The sequence below is a fragment of the Amia ocellicauda genome, chromosome 2, assembly GCF_036373705.1.
Source record: "Amia ocellicauda isolate fAmiCal2 chromosome 2, fAmiCal2.hap1, whole genome shotgun sequence".
Classification (NCBI taxonomy): domain Eukaryota; kingdom Metazoa; phylum Chordata; class Actinopteri; order Amiiformes; family Amiidae; genus Amia; species Amia ocellicauda.
Window position 1 is genome coordinate 52,302,588 of NC_089851.1, and position 19,148 is coordinate 52,321,735.

Genomic DNA, 19,148 nt, shown 5'->3' on the forward strand with positions numbered 1-19,148 from the left:
GCCTCTCACACCCTCAGCAAGAATCATACCCCTAGACCAACGAGCCAAGTTAACGGAGGGTGTCGCAGTTTCTGCTGGGCAAGCGCGTAACTGCTTTGGGGCAGACCGGGAGACCTACGCACACTGACTGATAGCATGGACTGTAGCGCTGAAGTGTCTTTCCAGAACGGTAACCGTATCCCCAGTGAGACAGCACTGAGAGCATGGTTCAGCAGGCCCGCAAACAACTGAAAAGAATGCCTCTCCTTTGGTGCAGCTCAGGAGTACACGTTCAGCAAAGGTCTCCATAACAAGCCGGCAAACCACATTTCGTCCTCCTCCTCCTCAACAACACACTACATGTCCTCCTCCTCCTCAACAACAACAACGAACTTGTAAAATACACATTTTCTTTAAAGAAAACAAAACACACAGATGACAGTCTGATTTCCCATCAGCTATACAGCCAACAGTATCTGAGGTTGAAAGACCTCCCTGGTGCAGAGGAGCCCAGAAGCCAAGCATCGAGAGAGAACAAACGAATGCTTCAGAGAATGCAAAGCAGTGCCAAGCGGGCTCGTCCGGGAGTTGAACCCGGGACCTCTCGCACCCTAAGCGAGAATCATACCCCTAGACCAACGAGCCAAGTTAACGGAGGGTGTCGCAGTTTCTGCTGGGCAAGCGCGTAACTGCTTTGGGGCAGACCGGGAGACCTACGCTCACTGACTGATAGCATGGACTGTAGCGCTGAAGTGTCTTTCCAGAACGGTAACCGTATCCCCAGTGAGACAGCACTGAGAGCATGGTTCAGCAGGCCCGCAAACAACTGAAAAGAATGCCTCTCCTTTGGTGCAGCTCAGGAGTACACGTTCAGCAAAGGTCTCCATAACAAGCCGGCAAACCACATTTCGTCCTCCTCCTCCTCAACAACACACTACATGTCCTCCTCCTCCTCAACAACAACAACGAACTAGTAAAATACACATTTTCTTTAAAGAAAACAAAACACTCAGATGACAGTCTGATTTCCCATCAGCTACACAGCCAACAGTATCTGAGGTCGATAGCCCTCCCTTGTGCAGAGGAGCCCAGAAGCCAGCCTTCAAGAGCAAACGAACAAACACTTCGGTGACTACAAAGTGGGGCCAAGTGGGCTCGTCCTGGAGTTGAACCCAGGGCCTCTCACACCCTCAGCGAGAATCATACCCCTAGACCAACGAGCCAAGTTAACGGAGGGTGTCGCAGTTTCTGCTGGGCAAGCGCGTAACTGCTTTGGGGCAGACCGGGAGACCTACGCACACTGACTGATAGCATGGACTGTAGCGCTGAAGTGTCTTTCCAGAACGGTAACCGTATCCCCAGTGAGACAGCACTGAGAGCATGGTTCAGCAGGCCCGCAAACAACTGAAAAGAATGCCTCTCCTTTGGTGCAGCTCAGGAGTACACGTTCAGCAAAGGACTCCATAACAAGCCGGCAAACCACATTTCGTCCTCCTCCTCCTCAACAACACACTTAATGTCCTCCTCCTCCTCCTCAACAACAACAACAACAACAACGAACTTGTAAAAAACACATTTTCTTTAAAGAAAACAAAACACACAGATGACAGTCTGATTTCCCATCAGCTATACAGCCAACAGTATCTGAGGTCGATAGCCCTCCCTTGTGCAGAGGAGCCCAGAAGCCAGCCTTCAAGAGCAAACGAACGAACACTTCGGTGACTACAAAGTGGGGCCAAGTGGGCTCGTCCTGGAGTTGAACCTAGGGCCTCTCACACCCTCAGCAAGAATCATACCCCTAGACCAACGAGCCAAGTTAACGGAGGGTGTCGCAGTTTCTGCTGGGCAAGCGCGTAACTGCTTTGGGGCAGACCGGGAGACCTACGCTCACTGACTGATAGCATGGACTGTAGCGCTGAAGTGTCTTTCCAGAACGGTAACCGTATCCCCAGTGAGACAGCACTGAGAGCATGGTTCAGCAGGCCCGCAAACAACTGAAAAGAATGCCTCTCCTTTGGTGCAGCTCAGGAGTACACGTTCAGCAAAGGTCTCCATAACAAGCCGGCAAACCACATTTCGTCCTCCTCCTCCTCAACAACACACTACATGTCCTCCTCCTCCTCCTCAACAACAACAACAACAACGAACTTGTAAAAAACACATTTTCTTTAAAGAAAACAAAACACACAGATGACAGTCTGATTTCCCATCAGCTATACAGCCAACAGTATCTGAGGTCGATAGCCCTCCCTTGTGCAGAGGAGCCCAGAAGCCAGCCTTCAAGAGCAAACGAACGAACACTTCGGTGACTACAAAGTGGGGCCAAGTGGGCTCGTCCTGGAGTTGAACCCAGGGCCTCTCACACCCTCAGCAAGAATCATACCCCTAGACCAACGAGCCAAGTTAACGGAGGGTGTCGCAGTTTCTGCTGGGCAAGCGCGTAACTGCTTTGGGGCAGACCGGGAGACCTACGCACACTGACTGATAGCATGGACTGTAGCGCTGAAGTGTCTTTCCAGAACGGTAACCGTATCCCCAGTGAGACAGCACTGAGAGCATGGTTCAGCAGGCCCGCAAACAACTGAAAAGAATGCCTCTCCTTTGGTGCAGCTCAGGAGTACACGTTCAGCAAAGGTCTCCATAACAAGCCGGCAAACCACATTTCGTCCTCCTCCTCCTCAACAACACACTACATGTCCTCCTCCTCCTCAACAACAACAACGAACTTGTAAAATACACATTTTCTTTAAAGAAAACAAAACACACAGATGACAGTCTGATTTCCCATCAGCTATACAGCCAACAGTATCTGAGGTTGAAAGACCTCCCTGGTGCAGAGGAGCCCAGAAGCCAAGCATCGAGAGAGAACAAACGAATGCTTCAGAGAATGCAAAGCAGTGCCAAGCGGGCTCGTCCGGGAGTTGAACCCGGGACCTCTCGCACCCTAAGCGAGAATCATACCCCTAGACCAACGAGCCAAGTTAACGGAGGGTGTCGCAGTTTCTGCTGGGCAAGCGCGTAACTGCTTTGGGGCAGACCGGGAGACCTACGCTCACTGACTGATAGCATGGACTGTAGCGCTGAAGTGTCTTTCCAGAACGGTAACCGTATCCCCAGTGAGACAGCACTGAGAGCATGGTTCAGCAGGCCCGCAAACAACTGAAAAGAATGCCTCTCCTTTGGTGCAGCTCAGGAGTACACGTTCAGCAAAGGTCTCCATAACAAGCCGGCAAACCACATTTCGTCCTCCTCCTCCTCAACAACACACTACATGTCCTCCTCCTCCTCAACAACAACAACGAACTAGTAAAATACACATTTTCTTTAAAGAAAACAAAACACTCAGATGACAGTCTGATTTCCCATCAGCTACACAGCCAACAGTATCTGAGGTCGATAGCCCTCCCTTGTGCAGAGGAGCCCAGAAGCCAGCCTTCAAGAGCAAACGAACAAACACTTCGGTGACTACAAAGTGGGGCCAAGTGGGCTCGTCCTGGAGTTGAACCCAGGGCCTCTCACACCCTCAGCGAGAATCATACCCCTAGACCAACGAGCCAAGTTAACGGAGGGTGTCGCAGTTTCTGCTGGGCAAGCGCGTAACTGCTTTGGGGCAGACCGGGAGACCTACGCACACTGACTGATAGCATGGACTGTAGCGCTGAAGTGTCTTTCCAGAACGGTAACCGTATCCCCAGTGAGACAGCACTGAGAGCATGGTTCAGCAGGCCCGCAAACAACTGAAAAGAATGCCTCTCCTTTGGTGCAGCTCAGGAGTACACGTTCAGCAAAGGTCTCCATAACAAGCCGGCAAACCACATTTCGTCCTCCTCCTCCTCAACAACACACTACATGTCCTCCTCCTCCTCAACAACAACAACGAACTTGTAAAATACACATTTTCTTTAAAGAAAACAAAACACACAGATGACAGTCTGATTTCTCATCAGCTACACAGCCAACAGTATCTGAGGTTGAAAGACCTCCCTGGTGCAGAGGAGCCCAGAAGCCAAGCATCGAGAGAGAACAAACGAATGCTTCAGAGAATGCAAAGCGGGGCCAAGCGGGCTCGTCCGGGAGTTGAACCCGGGACCTCTCGCACCCTAAGCGAGAATCATACCCCTAGACCAACGAGCCAAGTTAACGGAGGGTGTCGCAGTTTCTGCTGGGCAAGCGCGTAACTGCTTTGGGGCAGACCGGGAGACCTACGCTCACTGACTGATAGCATGGACTGTAGCGCTGAAGTGTCTTTCCAGAACGGTAACCGTATCCCCAGTGAGACAGCACTGAGAGCATGGTTCAGCAGGCCCGCAAACAACTGAAAAGAATGCCTCTCCTTTGGTGCAGCTCAGGAGTACACGTTCAGCAAAGGTCTCCATAACAAGCCGGCAAACCACATTTCGTCCTCCTCCTCCTCAACAACACACTACATGTCCTCCTCCTCCTCAACAACAACAACGAACTTGTAAAATACACATTTTCTTTAAAGAAAACAAAACACACAGATGACAGTCTGATTTCTCATCAGCTACACAGCCAACAGTATCTGAGGTTGAAAGACCTCCCTGGTGCAGAGGAGCCCAGAAGCCAAGCATCGAGAGAGAACAAACGAATGCTTCAGAGAATGCAAAGCGGGGCCAAGCGGGCTCGTCCGGGAGTTGAACCCGGGACCTCTCGCACCCTAAGCGAGAATCATACCCCTAGACCAACGAGCCAAGTTAACGGAGGGTGTCGCAGTTTCTGCTGGGCAAGCGCGTAACTGCTTTGGGGCAGACCGGGAGACCTACGCTCACTGACTGATAGCATGGACTGTAGCGCTGAAGTGTCTTTCCAGAACGGTAACCGTATCCCCAGTGAGACAGCACTGAGAGCATGGTTCAGCAGGCCCGCAAACAACTGAAAAGAATGCCTCTCCTTTGGTGCAGCTCAGGAGTACACGTTCAGCAAAGGTCTCCATAACAAGCCGGCAAACCACATTTCGTCCTCCTCCTCCTCAACAACACACTACATGTCCTCCTCCTCCTCCTCAACAACAACAACAACAACAACAACGAACTTGTAAAAAACACATTTTCTTTAAAGAAAACAAAACACACAGATGACAGTCTGATTTCCCATCAGCTATACAGCCAACAGTATCTGAGGTCGATAGCCCTCCCTTGTGCAGAGGAGCCCAGAAGCCAGCCTTCAAGAGCAAACGAACGAACACTTCGGTGACTACAAAGTGGGGCCAAGTGGGCTCGTCCTGGAGTTGAACCCAGGGCCTCTCACACCCTCAGCAAGAATCATACCCCTAGACCAACGAGCCAAGTTAACGGAGGGTGTCGCAGTTTCTGCTGGGCAAGCGCGTAACTGCTTTGGGGCAGACCGGGAGACCTACGCACACTGACTGATAGCATGGACTGTAGCGCTGAAGTGTCTTTCCAGAACGGTAACCGTATCCCCAGTGAGACAGCACTGAGAGCATGGTTCAGCAGGCCCGCAAACAACTGAAAAGAATGCCTCTCCTTTGGTGCAGCTCAGGAGTACACGTTCAGCAAAGGTCTCCATAACAAGCCGGCAAACCACATTTCGTCCTCCTCCTCCTCAACAACACACTACATGTCCTCCTCCTCCTCAACAACAACAACGAACTTGTAAAATACACATTTTCTTTAAAGAAAACAAAACACACAGATGACAGTCTGATTTCCCATCAGCTACACAGCCAACAGTATCTGAGGTTGAAAGACCTCCCTGGTGCAGAGGAGCCCAGAAGCCAAGCATCAAGAGAGAACAAACGAATGCTTCAGAGAATGCAAAGCGGGGCCAAGCGGGCTCGTCCGGGAGTTGAACCCGGGACCTCTCGCACCCTAAGCGAGAATCATACCCCTAGACCAACGAGGCAAGTTAACGGAGGGTGTCGCAGTTTCTGCTGGGCAAGCGCGTAACTGCTTTGGGGCAGACCGGGAGACCTACGCTCACTGACTGATAGCATGGACTGTAGCGCTGAAGTGTCTTTCCAGAACGGTAACCGTATCCCCAGTGAGACAGCACTGAGAGCATGGTTCAGCAGGCCCGCAAACAACTGAAAAGAATGCCTCTCCTTTGGTGCAGCTCAGGAGTACACGTTCAGAAAAGGTCTCCATAACAAGCCGGCAAACCACATTTCGTCCTCCTCCTCCTCAACAACACACTACATGTCCTCCTCCTCAACAACAACAACAACAACAACAACAACGAACTTGTAAAAAACACATTTTCTTTAAAGAAAACAAAACACACAGATGACAGTCTGATTTCCCATCAGCTATACAGCCAACAGTATCTGAGGTCGATAGCCCTCCCTTGTGCAGAGGAGCCCAGAAGCCAGCCTTCAAGAGCAAACGAACGAACACTTCGGTGACTACAAAGTGGGGCCAAGTGGGCTCGTCCTGGAGTTGAACCCAGGGCCTCTCACACCCTCAGCAAGAATCATACCCCTAGACCAACGAGCCAAGTTAACGGAGGGTGTCGCAGTTTCTGCTGGGCAAGCGCGTAACTGCTTTGGGGCAGACCGGGAGACCTACGCACACTGACTGATAGCATGGACTGTAGCGCTGAAGTGTCTTTCCAGAACGGTAACCGTATCCCCAGTGAGACAGCACTGAGAGCATGGTTCAGCAGGCCCGCAAACAACTGAAAAGAATGCCTCTCCTTTGGTGCAGCTCAGGAGTACACGTTCAGCAAAGGTCTCCATAACAAGCCGGCAAACCACATTTCGTCCTCCTCCTCCTCAACAACACACTACATGTCCTCCTCCTCCTCAACAACAACAACGAACTTGTAAAATACACATTTTCTTTAAAGAAAACAAAACACACAGATGACAGTCTGATTTCTCATCAGCTACACAGCCAACAGTATCTGAGGTTGAAAGACCTCCCTGGTGCAGAGGAGCCCAGAAGCCAAGCATCGAGAGAGAACAAACGAATGCTTCAGAGAATGCAAAGCGGGGCCAAGCGGGCTCGTCCGGGAGTTGAACCCGGGACCTCTCGCACCCTAAGCGAGAATCATACCCCTAGACCAACGAGCCAAGTTAACGGAGGGTGTCGCAGTTTCTGCTGGGCAAGCGCGTAACTGCTTTGGGGCAGACCGGGAGACCTACGCTCACTGACTGATAGCATGGACTGTAGCGCTGAAGTGTCTTTCCAGAACGGTAACCGTATCCCCAGTGAGACAGCACTGAGAGCATGGTTCAGCAGGCCCGCAAACAACTGAAAAGAATGCCTCTCCTTTGGTGCAGCTCAGGAGTACACGTTCAGCAAAGGTCTCCATAACAAGCCGGCAAACCACATTTCGTCCTCCTCCTCCTCAACAACACACTACATGTCCTCCTCCTCCTCCTCAACAACAACAACAACAACAACGAACTTGTAAAAAACACATTTTCTTTAAAGAAAACAAAACACACAGATGACAGTCTGATTTCCCATCAGCTATACAGCCAACAGTATCTGAGGTTGAAAGACCTCCCTGGTGCAGAGGAGCCCAGAAGCCAGCCTTCAAGAGCAAACGAACGAACACTTCGGTGACTACAAAGTGGGGCCAAGTGGGCTCGTCTTGGAGTTGAACCCAGGGCCTCTCACACCCTCAGCAAGAATCATACCCCTAGACCAACGAGCCAAGTTAACGGAGGGTGTCGCAGTTTCTGCTGGGCAAGCGCGTAACTGCTTTGGGGCAGACCGGGAGACCTACGCACACTGACTGATAGCATGGACTGTAGCGCTGAAGTGTCTTTCCAGAACGGTAACCGTATCCCCAGTGAGACAGCACTGAGAGCATGGTTCAGCAGGCCCGCAAACAACTGAAAAGAATGCCTCTCCTTTGGTGCAGCTCAGGAGTACACGTTCAGCAAAGGTCTCCATAACAAGCCGGCAAACCACATTTCGTCCTCCTCCTCCTCAACAACACACTACATGTCCTCCTCCTCCTCAACAACAACAACGAACTTGTAAAATACACATTTTCTTTAAAGAAAACAAAACACACAGATGACAGTCTGATTTCTCATCAGCTACACAGCCAACAGTATCTGAGGTTGAAAGACCTCCCTGGTGCAGAGGAGCCCAGAAGCCAAGCATCGAGAGAGAACAAACGAATGCTTCAGAGAATGCAAAGCGGGGCCAAGCGGGCTCGTCCGGGAGTTGAACCCGGGACCTCTCGCACCCTAAGCGAGAATCATACCCCTAGACCAACGAGCCAAGTTAACGGAGGGTGTCGCAGTTTCTGCTGGGCAAGCGCGTAACTGCTTTGGGGCAGACCGGGAGACCTACGCTCACTGACTGATAGCATGGACTGTAGCGCTGAAGTGTCTTTCCAGAACGGTAACCGTATCCCCAGTGAGACAGCACTGAGAGCATGGTTCAGCAGGCCCGCAAACAACTGAAAAGAATGCCTCTCCTTTGGTGCAGCTCAGGAGTACACGTTCAGAAAAGGTCTCCATAACAAGCCGGCAAACCACATTTCGTCCTCCTCCTCTTCAACAACACACTACATGTCCTCCTCCTCCTCCTCAACAACAACAACAACAACAACGAACTTGTAAAAAACACATTTTCTTTAAAGAAAACAAAACACACAGATGACAGTCTGATTTCCCATCAGCTATACAGCCAACAGTATCTGAGGTCGATAGCCCTCCCTTGTGCAGAGGAGCCCAGAAGCCAGCCTTCAAGAGCAAACGAACGAACACTTCGGTGACTACAAAGTGGGGCCAAGTGGGCTCGTCCTGGAGTTGAACCCAGGGCCTCTCACACCCTCAGCAAGAATCATACCCCTAGACCAACGAGCCAAGTTAACGGAGGGTGTCGCAGTTTCTGCTGGGCAAGCGCGTAACTGCTTTGGGGCAGACCGGGAGACCTACGCACACTGACTGATAGCATGGACTGTAGCGCTGAAGTGTCTTTCCAGAACGGTAACCGTATCCCCAGTGAGACAGCACTGAGAGCATGGTTCAGCAGGCCCGCAAACAACTGAAAAGAATGCCTCTCCTTTGGTGCAGCTCAGGAGTACACGTTCAGCAAAGGTCTCCATAACAAGCCGGCAAACCACATTTCGTCCTCCTCCTCCTCAACAACACACTACATGTCCTCCTCCTCCTCAACAACAACAACGAACTTGTAAAATACACATTTTCTTTAAAGAAAACAAAACACACAGATGACAGTCTGATTTCCCATCAGCTACACAGCCAACAGTATCTGAGGTTGAAAGACCTCCCTGGTGCAGAGGAGCCCAGAAGCCAAGCATCGAGAGAGAACAAACGAATGCTTCAGAGAATGCAAAGCGGGGCCAAGCGGGCTCGTCCGGGAGTTGAACCCGGGACCTCTCGCACCCTAAGCGAGAATCATACCCCTAGACCAACGAGCCAAGTTAACGGAGGGTGTCGCAGTTTCTGCTGGGCAAGCGCGTAACTGCTTTGGGGCAGACCGGGAGACCTACGCTCACTGACTGATAGCATGGACTGTAGCGCTGAAGTGTCTTTCCAGAACGGTAACCGTATCCCCAGTGAGACAGCACTGAGAGCATGGTTCAGCAGGCCCGCAAACAACTGAAAAGAATGCCTCTCCTTTGGTGCAGCTCAGGAGTACACGTTCAGCAAAGGTCTCCATAACAAGCCGGCAAACCACATTTCGTCCTCCTCCTCCTCAACAACACACTACATGTCCTCCTCCTCCTCAACAACAACAACGAACTTGTAAAATACACATTTTCTTTAAAGAAAACAAAACACACAGATGACAGTCTGATTTCCCATCAGCTACACAGCCAACAGTATCTGAGGTTGAAAGACCTCCCTGGTGCAGAGGAGCCCAGAAGCCAAGCATCGAGAGAGAACAAACGAATGCTTCAGAGAATGCAAAGCGGGGCCAAGCGGGCTCGTCCGGGAGTTGAACCCGGGACCTCTCGCACCCTAAGCGAGAATCATACCCCTAGACCAACGAGCCAAGTTAACGGAGGGTGTCGCAGTTTCTGCTGGGCAAGCGCGTAACTGCTTTGGGGCAGACCGGGAGACCTACGCTCACTGACTGATAGCATGGACTGTAGCGCTGAAGTGTCTTTCCAGAACGGTAACCGTATCCCCAGTGAGACAGCACTGAGAGCATGGTTCAGCAGGCCCGCAAACAACTGAAAAGAATGCCTCTCCTTTGGTGCAGCTCAGGAGTACACGTTCAGAAAAGGTCTCCATAACAAGCCGGCAAACCACATTTCGTCCTCCTCCTCTTCAACAACACACTACATGTCCTCCTCCTCCTCCTCAACAACAACAACAACAACAACGAACTTGTAAAAAACACATTTTCTTTAAAGAAAACAAAACACACAGATGACAGTCTGATTTCCCATCAGCTATACAGCCAACAGTATCTGAGGTCGATAGCCCTCCCTTGTGCAGAGGAGCCCAGAAGCCAGCCTTCAAGAGCAAACGAACGAACACTTCGGTGACTACAAAGTGGGGCCAAGTGGGCTCGTCCTGGAGTTGAACCCAGGGCCTCTCACACCCTCAGCAAGAATCATACCCCTAGACCAACGAGCCAAGTTAACGGAGGGTGTCGCAGTTTCTGCTGGGCAAGCGCGTAACTGCTTTGGGGCAGACCGGGAGACCTACGCACACTGACTGATAGCATGGACTGTAGCGCTGAAGTGTCTTTCCAGAACGGTAACCGTATCCCCAGTGAGACAGCACTGAGAGCATGGTTCAGCAGGCCCGCAAACAACTGAAAAGAATGCCTCTCCTTTGGTGCAGCTCAGGAGTACACGTTCAGCAAAGGTCTCCATAACAAGCCGGCAAACCACATTTCGTCCTCCTCCTCCTCAACAACACACTACATGTCCTCCTCCTCCTCAACAACAACAACGAACTTGTAAAATACACATTTTCTTTAAAGAAAACAAAACACACAGATGACAGTCTGATTTCCCATCAGCTACACAGCCAACAGTATCTGAGGTTGAAAGACCTCCCTGGTGCAGAGGAGCCCAGAAGCCAAGCATCGAGAGAGAACAAACGAATGCTTCAGAGAATGCAAAGCGGGGCCAAGCGGGCTCGTCCGGGAGTTGAACCCGGGACCTCTCGCACCCTAAGCGAGAATCATACCCCTAGACCAACGAGCCAAGTTAACGGAGGGTGTCGCAGTTTCTGCTGGGCAAGCGCGTAACTGCTTTGGGGCAGACCGGGAGACCTACGCTCACTGACTGATAGCATGGACTGTAGCGCTGAAGTGTCTTTCCAGAACGGTAACCGTATCCCCAGTGAGACAGCACTGAGAGCATGGTTCAGCAGGCCCGCAAACAACTGAAAAGAATGCCTCTCCTTTGGTGCAGCTCAGGAGTACACGTTCAGAAAAGGTCTCCATAACAAGCCGGCAAACCACATTTCGTCCTCCTCCTCTTCAACAACACACTACATGTCCTCCTCCTCCTCCTCAACAACAACAACAACAACAACGAACTTGTAAAAAACACATTTTCTTTAAAGAAAACAAAACACACAGATGACAGTCTGATTTCCCATCAGCTATACAGCCAACAGTATCTGAGGTCGATAGCCCTCCCTTGTGCAGAGGAGCCCAGAAGCCAGCCTTCAAGAGCAAACGAACGAACACTTCGGTGACTACAAAGTGGGGCCAAGTGGGCTCGTCCTGGAGTTGAACCCAGGGCCTCTCACACCCTCAGCAAGAATCATACCCCTAGACCAACGAGCCAAGTTAACGGAGGGTGTCGCAGTTTCTGCTGGGCAAGCGCGTAACTGCTTTGGGGCAGACCGGGAGACCTACGCACACTGACTGATAGCATGGACTGTAGCGCTGAAGTGTCTTTCCAGAACGGTAACCGTATCCCCAGTGAGACAGCACTGAGAGCATGGTTCAGCAGGCCCGCAAACAACTGAAAAGAATGCCTCTCCTTTGGTGCAGCTCAGGAGTACACGTTCAGCAAAGGTCTCCATAACAAGCCGGCAAACCACATTTCGTCCTCCTCCTCCTCAACAACACACTACATGTCCTCCTCCTCCTCAACAACAACAACGAACTTGTAAAATACACATTTTCTTTAAAGAAAACAAAACACACAGATGACAGTCTGATTTCCCATCAGCTACACAGCCAACAGTATCTGAGGTTGAAAGACCTCCCTGGTGCAGAGGAGCCCAGAAGCCAAGCATCGAGAGAGAACAAACGAATGCTTCAGAGAATGCAAAGCGGGGCCAAGCGGGCTCGTCCGGGAGTTGAACCCGGGACCTCTCGCACCCTAAGCGAGAATCATACCCCTAGACCAACGAGCCAAGTTAACGGAGGGTGTCGCAGTTTCTGCTGGGCAAGCGCGTAACTGCTTTGGGGCAGACCGGGAGACCTACGCTCACTGACTGATAGCATGGACTGTAGCGCTGAAGTGTCTTTCCAGAACGGTAACCGTATCCCCAGTGAGACAGCACTGAGAGCATGGTTCAGCAGGCCCGCAAACAACTGAAAAGAATGCCTCTCCTTTGGTGCAGCTCAGGAGTACACGTTCAGCAAAGGTCTCCATAACAAGCCGGCAAACCACATTTCGTCCTCCTCCTCCTCAACAACACACTACATGTCCTCCTCCTCCTCAACAACAACAACGAACTTGTAAAATACACATTTTCTTTAAAGAAAACAAAACACACAGATGACAGTCTGATTTCCCATCAGCTACACAGCCAACAGTATCTGAGGTTGAAAGACCTCCCTGGTGCAGAGGAGCCCAGAAGCCAAGCATCGAGAGAGAACAAACGAATGCTTCAGAGAATGCAAAGCGGGGCCAAGCGGGCTCGTCCGGGAGTTGAACCCGGGACCTCTCGCACCCTAAGCGAGAATCATACCCCTAGACCAACGAGCCAAGTTAACGGAGGGTGTCGCAGTTTCTGCTGGGCAAGCGCGTAACTGCTTTGGGGCAGACCGGGAGACCTACGCTCACTGACTGATAGCATGGACTGTAGCGCTGAAGTGTCTTTCCAGAACGGTAACCGTATCCCCAGTGAGACAGCACTGAGAGCATGGTTCAGCAGGCCCGCAAACAACTGAAAAGAATGCCTCTCCTTTGGTGCAGCTCAGGAGTACACGTTCAGAAAAGGTCTCCATAACAAGCCGGCAAACCACATTTCGTCCTCCTCCTCTTCAACAACACACTACATGTCCTCCTCCTCCTCCTCAACAACAACAACAACAACAACGAACTTGTAAAAAACACATTTTCTTTAAAGAAAACAAAACACACAGATGACAGTCTGATTTCCCATCAGCTATACAGCCAACAGTATCTGAGGTCGATAGCCCTCCCTTGTGCAGAGGAGCCCAGAAGCCAGCCTTCAAGAGCAAACGAACGAACACTTCGGTGACTACAAAGTGGGGCCAAGTGGGCTCGTCCTGGAGTTGAACCCAGGGCCTCTCACACCCTCAGCAAGAATCATACCCCTAGACCAACGAGCCAAGTTAACGGAGGGTGTCGCAGTTTCTGCTGGGCAAGCGCGTAACTGCTTTGGGGCAGACCGGGAGACCTACGCACACTGACTGATAGCATGGACTGTAGCGCTGAAGTGTCTTTCCAGAACGGTAACCGTATCCCCAGTGAGACAGCACTGAGAGCATGGTTCAGCAGGCCCGCAAACAACTGAAAAGAATGCCTCTCCTTTGGTGCAGCTCAGGAGTACACGTTCAGCAAAGGTCTCCATAACAAGCCGGCAAACCACATTTCGTCCTCCTCCTCCTCAACAACACACTACATGTCCTCCTCCTCCTCAACAACAACAACGAACTTGTAAAATACACATTTTCTTTAAAGAAAACAAAACACACAGATGACAGTCTGATTTCCCATCAGCTACACAGCCAACAGTATCTGAGGTTGAAAGACCTCCCTGGTGCAGAGGAGCCCAGAAGCCAAGCATCGAGAGAGAACAAACGAATGCTTCAGAGAATGCAAAGCGGGGCCAAGCGGGCTCGTCCGGGAGTTGAACCCGGGACCTCTCGCACCCTAAGCGAGAATCATACCCCTAGACCAACGAGCCAAGTTAACGGAGGGTGTCGCAGTTTCTGCTGGGCAAGCGCGTAACTGCTTTGGGGCAGACCGGGAGACCTACGCTCACTGACTGATAGCATGGACTGTAGCGCTGAAGTGTCTTTCCAGAACGGTAACCGTATCCCCAGTGAGACAGCACTGAGAGCATGGTTCAGCAGGCCCGCAAACAACTGAAAAGAATGCCTCTCCTTTGGTGCAGCTCAGGAGTACACGTTCAGCAAAGGTCTCCATAACAAGCCGGCAAACCACATTTCGTCCTCCTCCTCCTCAACAACACACTACATGTCCTCCTCCTCCTCAACAACAACAACGAACTTGTAAAATACACATTTTCTTTAAAGAAAACAAAACACACAGATGACAGTCTGATTTCCCATCAGCTACACAGCCAACAGTATCTGAGGTTGAAAGACCTCCCTGGTGCAGAGGAGCCCAGAAGCCAAGCATCGAGAGAGAACAAACGAATGCTTCAGAGAATGCAAAGCGGGGCCAAGCGGGCTCGTCCGGGAGTTGAACCCGGGACCTCTCGCACCCTAAGCGAGAATCATACCCCTAGACCAACGAGCCAAGTTAACGGAGGGTGTCGCAGTTTCTGCTGGGCAAGCGCGTAACTGCTTTGGGGCAGACCGGGAGACCTACGCTCACTGACTGATAGCATGGACTGTAGCGCTGAAGTGTCTTTCCAGAACGGTAACCGTATCCCCAGTGAGACAGCACTGAGAGCATGGTTCAGCAGGCCCGCAAACAACTGAAAAGAATGCCTCTCCTTTGGTGCAGCTCAGGAGTACACGTTCAGAAAAGGTCTCCATAACAAGCCGGCAAACCACATTTCGTCCTCCTCCTCTTCAACAACACACTACATGTCCTCCTCCTCCTCCTCAACAACAACAACAACAACAACGAACTTGTAAAAAACACATTTTCTTTAAAGAAAACAAAACACACAGATGACAGTCTGATTTCCCATCAGCTATACAGCCAACAGTATCTGAGGTCGATAGCCCTCCCTTGTGCAGAGGAGCCCAGAAGCCAGCCTTCAAGAGCAAACGAACGAACACTTCGGTGACTACAAAGTGGGGCCAAGTGGGCTCGTCCTGGAGTTGAACCCAGGGCCTCTCACACCCTCAGCAAGAATCATACCCCTAGACCAACGAGCCAAGTTAACGGAGGGTGTCGCAGTTTCTGCTGGGCAAGCGCGTAACTGCTTTGGGGCAGACCGGGAGACCTACGCACACTGACTGATAGCATGGACTGTAGCGCTGAAGTGTCTTTCCAGAACGGTAACCGTATCCCCAGTGAGACAGCACTGAGAGCATGGTTCAGCAGGCCCGCAAACAACTGAAAAGAATGCCTCTCCTTTGGTGCAGCTCAGGAGTACACGTTCAGCAAAGGTCTCCATAACAAGCCGGCAAACCACATTTCGTCCTCCTCCTCCTCAACAACACACTACATGTCCTCCTCCTCCTCAACAACAACAACGAACTTGTAAAATACACATTTTCTTTAAAGAAAACAAAACACACAGATGACAGTCTGATTTCCCATCAGCTACACAGCCAACAGTATCTGAGGTCGATAGCCCTCCCTTGTGCAGAGGAGCCCAGAAGCCAGCCTTCAAGAGCAAACGAACGAACACTTCGGTGACTACAAAGTGGGGCCAAGTGGGCTCGTCCTGGAGTTGAACCCAGGGCCTCTCACACCCTCAGCAAGAATCATACCCCTAGACCAACGAGCCAAGTTAACGGAGGGTGTCGCAGTTTCTGCTGGGCAAGCGCGTAACTGCTTTGGGGCAGACCGGGAGACCTACGCACACTGACTGATAGCATGGACTGTAGCGCTGAAGTGTCTTTCCAGAACGGTAACCGTATCCCCAGTGAGACAGCACTGAGAGCATGGTTCAGCAGGCCCGCAAACAACTGAAAAGAATGCCTCTCCTTTGGTGCAGCTCAGGAGTACACGTTCAGCAAAGGTCTCCATAACAAGCCGGCAAACCACATTTCGTCCTCCTCCTATCTACCCCTAGACCAACGAGCCAAGCTAATAGGCAATATTGCATGTTCTCCTGGGCAAGCACATAACTGCTTGAGGCAGACCCTCACCTGATCACCACATGTGGTTACACTTTAAGAAGGGGTGAGTTTAAGGTCATCGGTAACATCACAAAGGTTGGCAGCATTTTACATGAATATGTAAAGTTAAAAACACACACTACATGTAAATAAGCCATACTACTTGTTTAGTGTATGTAAGCTCGTTCTGTAATCATACATCATCCATACTAGTATTTAATAATTGAATTAACTATACACAAACTACTTGGTCAATTCACTCTTGTTACCGTGTAATTACAGTGCAAGTAAATTGTAATAATTGTAGCGTTGTATATTGGGCCATATTTTACATGTAACTATATATTTCATATTTGTCCAATTAATGTACATTTGTTTTTTTTGTTTTTTAGCTGGTACCAAAACATTGGTCTCTGGAACTAAAAGGTCGGAAATTGGAAGAACTATTAATGACAAATGAATGACCGCTGATACAAGTAAATAGTGTTTCCTCAAATCTAAAGTGAGACCTTTTTGAATGAATCTGTAATACATGCCCTAAACAGAATGAGAACATGGATCCATCATGCCTTGTTACCACTGTGCAGGCTGGTGGTGGTGGTGTAATGGTGTGGGGGATGTTTTCTTGGCACACTTTATGCCCCTTAGTGCCAATTGGGCATCGTTTAAATGCCACGGCCTACCTGAGCATTGTTTCTGACCATGTCCATCCCTTTATGACCACCATGTACCCATCCTCTGATGGCTACTTCCAGCAGGATAATGCACCATGTCACAAAGGTCGAATCATTTCAAATTGGTTTCTTGAACATGACAATGAGTTCACTGTACTAAACTGGCCCCCACAGTCTCCAGATCTCAACCCAATAGAGCATCTTTGGGATGTGGTGGAACGGGAGCTTCGTGCCCTGGATGTGCATCCCACAAATCTCCATCAATTGCAAGATGCTATCCTATCAATATGGGCCAACATTTCTAAAGAATGCTTTCAGCACCTTGTTGAATCAATGCCACGTAGAATTAAGGCAGTTCTGAAGGCAAAAGGGGGTCAAACACCAAGTGAAATCTATTAAAGTATTGAAGTATCCCAATGTTTTAAGTTACACTTCATGTATACATGTGTTTGGAAGTTTATCCAAATATATTCTACCAGTATATTTAGAATGCAACATTTTTGCAGTCTAATATATTCACAGTATACAATACATGCAATATGAGATTGTTGTGTATTTAGCAGTATACTAAATGTATATTATAAGGGGACATATATGTATGCATTTTTATATATTTAGTATAAAATACATGTGTAGATGTTACAGTATATTTGCATATAATTATAGATATATTAAAAACAAGTTTACATATAATTCTGAATATACTTAAGTTATATTAAGCAATATTTGTATTGTATAATATAGTGTATTTGACCATATTTCTGTATCAAGTGACAGTGCAATTGATATTTAAAAGAATATTTTCACCATATATTATAAAATGGTATGCACATTTATAAAACATATTAATACATTAAAATACATTTCATATTTCAGAATAATATATATTTTTAAATATTTTATTTTTGTAAGGGTATCTTCCATAAATGCAGTTTTACCAAACAAAGGAAAACCAGGAAAGGTTGGTGGAGGAGATTATGCAGTTTTGGCAGCCCATTCTGAAACCCACTGCAGAATATATTCTGGCAGGAGGTCTGATTAAAATACTGGAAAATCTTCAATCAAAGTCAAGAAATGTGTCAAAAGGCTTCCAGTTTCCTTTCCTGCCATGAGAAGTATGCTGATTTCAGAACCTCTATGAAGTAGATTCCTTATTTTTCAAAAAATAAGTAATGGTTATTTTTTTCATTGTTTCCTCAATATATTAATAATAAACTGTTTTATTTTTTTCTGCAAAATAAGTAAAGTTTACTTATTTATTTCTGGTTCCTGTTTTTTTTTTTTTTAAATAAGTAATGGTTATTTATTTTTATCTTTATTGTTTATTACTTTTTCTGTGAATTCTGATTCTAGTAGTATGAAGAAATAAGTAATAGTTACTCATTCCTTATTTCTGTTTCCCTGTTTTTTCACAAAATAAGTAATGGTTATTTCAAAAATCCCTGTTTACAAATGTAAGGACTTATAGGACAACAGCATTACATACAGATAGATAACATACATTAGTTATTATGGTAACAAGTGTCCATTATAAACAATCTATTAACAAATTATTGATTATGTTATTGTTATATGATTATTACAAATTATAAATATATTAGACATTTTTATTTAAACATTTTTGCTATACTATGTAGTTTGCATGTTCTCCCCGTGTCCACGTGGGTTTCCTCCCACCGTCCAAAGACATGTGGGTTAGGTTAATTGGCTTCTCTAAATTGCCCTGTATGTGGGTGTGTCTGCGTGTGTGTGTGTGTGTGTGTGTGTTGCCCAGCGATGGACTGGGGTCCCGTCCTGGGTGTATTCCTGCCTTGTGCCCTTTGCCTGCCGGGATCAGTGCTCGGCGACCTTCGCCAGGATAACTGGTTTCAAAAATGGATGGATAATAGCAGCAATTAACTGGCATGGCAGTTAATGATAATAGATTGATATCGATGTGCAAATGTCATGTTATTATACCCTTTATTAAATATGTTATTAAATACCTTAAAACATATTATAGCAAAAAAGTTTAAAAATGTCTAATATATTTATAATTTGTAAAATTAATCATATAATAATAACATAACATGTTAATAGATTGTTTATAATGGACACTTAAAATAAAGCATTACCATTATTCTTAATACATGGATACAAGATAATCAACAACATGGGAGGGCTTGAGAATCTGCTATGGCTTTGTGCAAGGAAATTTGGCACTGAATAAATGTTGGCTACAGCAAACATGCGCTGCTGTACAGGCTGACAGAGACACTGTGATGCATTTCTTCAATGAGTGATGCTTACTTAATCTTTATTTCCATTTCCCAGTTTAAGGACACTTATCTCTACAGCATTACTTCAGTAGTTCACGCAGCCCCCTATA

General features: G+C 48.4%; 13 non-coding genes across 13 annotated transcripts; all 13 read right to left on the bottom strand.

Annotated features, from left to right (window-relative positions):
• Positions 1–552: 552 nt before the first annotated feature.
• On the bottom strand, positions 553–624 carry trnap-agg (transfer RNA proline (anticodon AGG)). The gene has a single exon. It is a non-coding gene; the product is annotated as a tRNA-Pro (tRNA).
• A 2,261-nt stretch (positions 625–2,885) lies between these two features.
• trnap-agg (transfer RNA proline (anticodon AGG)) lies at positions 2,886–2,957 on the bottom strand. The gene has a single exon. It is a non-coding gene; the product is annotated as a tRNA-Pro (tRNA).
• A 1,084-nt stretch (positions 2,958–4,041) lies between these two features.
• trnap-agg (transfer RNA proline (anticodon AGG)) lies at positions 4,042–4,113 on the bottom strand. The gene has a single exon. It is a non-coding gene; the product is annotated as a tRNA-Pro (tRNA).
• A 506-nt stretch (positions 4,114–4,619) lies between these two features.
• Positions 4,620–4,691, bottom strand: trnap-agg (transfer RNA proline (anticodon AGG)). The gene has a single exon. It is a non-coding gene; the product is annotated as a tRNA-Pro (tRNA).
• A 2,267-nt stretch (positions 4,692–6,958) lies between these two features.
• On the bottom strand, positions 6,959–7,030 carry trnap-agg (transfer RNA proline (anticodon AGG)). Its single transcript has one exon. It is a non-coding gene; the product is annotated as a tRNA-Pro (tRNA).
• A 1,096-nt stretch (positions 7,031–8,126) lies between these two features.
• Positions 8,127–8,198, bottom strand: trnap-agg (transfer RNA proline (anticodon AGG)). The gene has a single exon. It is a non-coding gene; the product is annotated as a tRNA-Pro (tRNA).
• Positions 8,199–9,294: 1,096 nt separating this feature from the next.
• Positions 9,295–9,366, bottom strand: trnap-agg (transfer RNA proline (anticodon AGG)). The gene has a single exon. It is a non-coding gene; the product is annotated as a tRNA-Pro (tRNA).
• Positions 9,367–9,872: 506 nt separating this feature from the next.
• Positions 9,873–9,944, bottom strand: trnap-agg (transfer RNA proline (anticodon AGG)). The gene has a single exon. It is a non-coding gene; the product is annotated as a tRNA-Pro (tRNA).
• Positions 9,945–11,040: 1,096 nt separating this feature from the next.
• On the bottom strand, positions 11,041–11,112 carry trnap-agg (transfer RNA proline (anticodon AGG)). The gene has a single exon. It is a non-coding gene; the product is annotated as a tRNA-Pro (tRNA).
• A 1,096-nt stretch (positions 11,113–12,208) lies between these two features.
• Positions 12,209–12,280, bottom strand: trnap-agg (transfer RNA proline (anticodon AGG)). The gene has a single exon. It is a non-coding gene; the product is annotated as a tRNA-Pro (tRNA).
• A 506-nt stretch (positions 12,281–12,786) lies between these two features.
• trnap-agg (transfer RNA proline (anticodon AGG)) lies at positions 12,787–12,858 on the bottom strand. The gene has a single exon. It is a non-coding gene; the product is annotated as a tRNA-Pro (tRNA).
• A 1,096-nt stretch (positions 12,859–13,954) lies between these two features.
• On the bottom strand, positions 13,955–14,026 carry trnap-agg (transfer RNA proline (anticodon AGG)). Its single transcript has one exon. It is a non-coding gene; the product is annotated as a tRNA-Pro (tRNA).
• Positions 14,027–14,532: 506 nt separating this feature from the next.
• On the bottom strand, positions 14,533–14,604 carry trnap-agg (transfer RNA proline (anticodon AGG)). The gene has a single exon. It is a non-coding gene; the product is annotated as a tRNA-Pro (tRNA).
• Between the last annotated feature and the right edge of the window lie 4,544 nt (positions 14,605–19,148).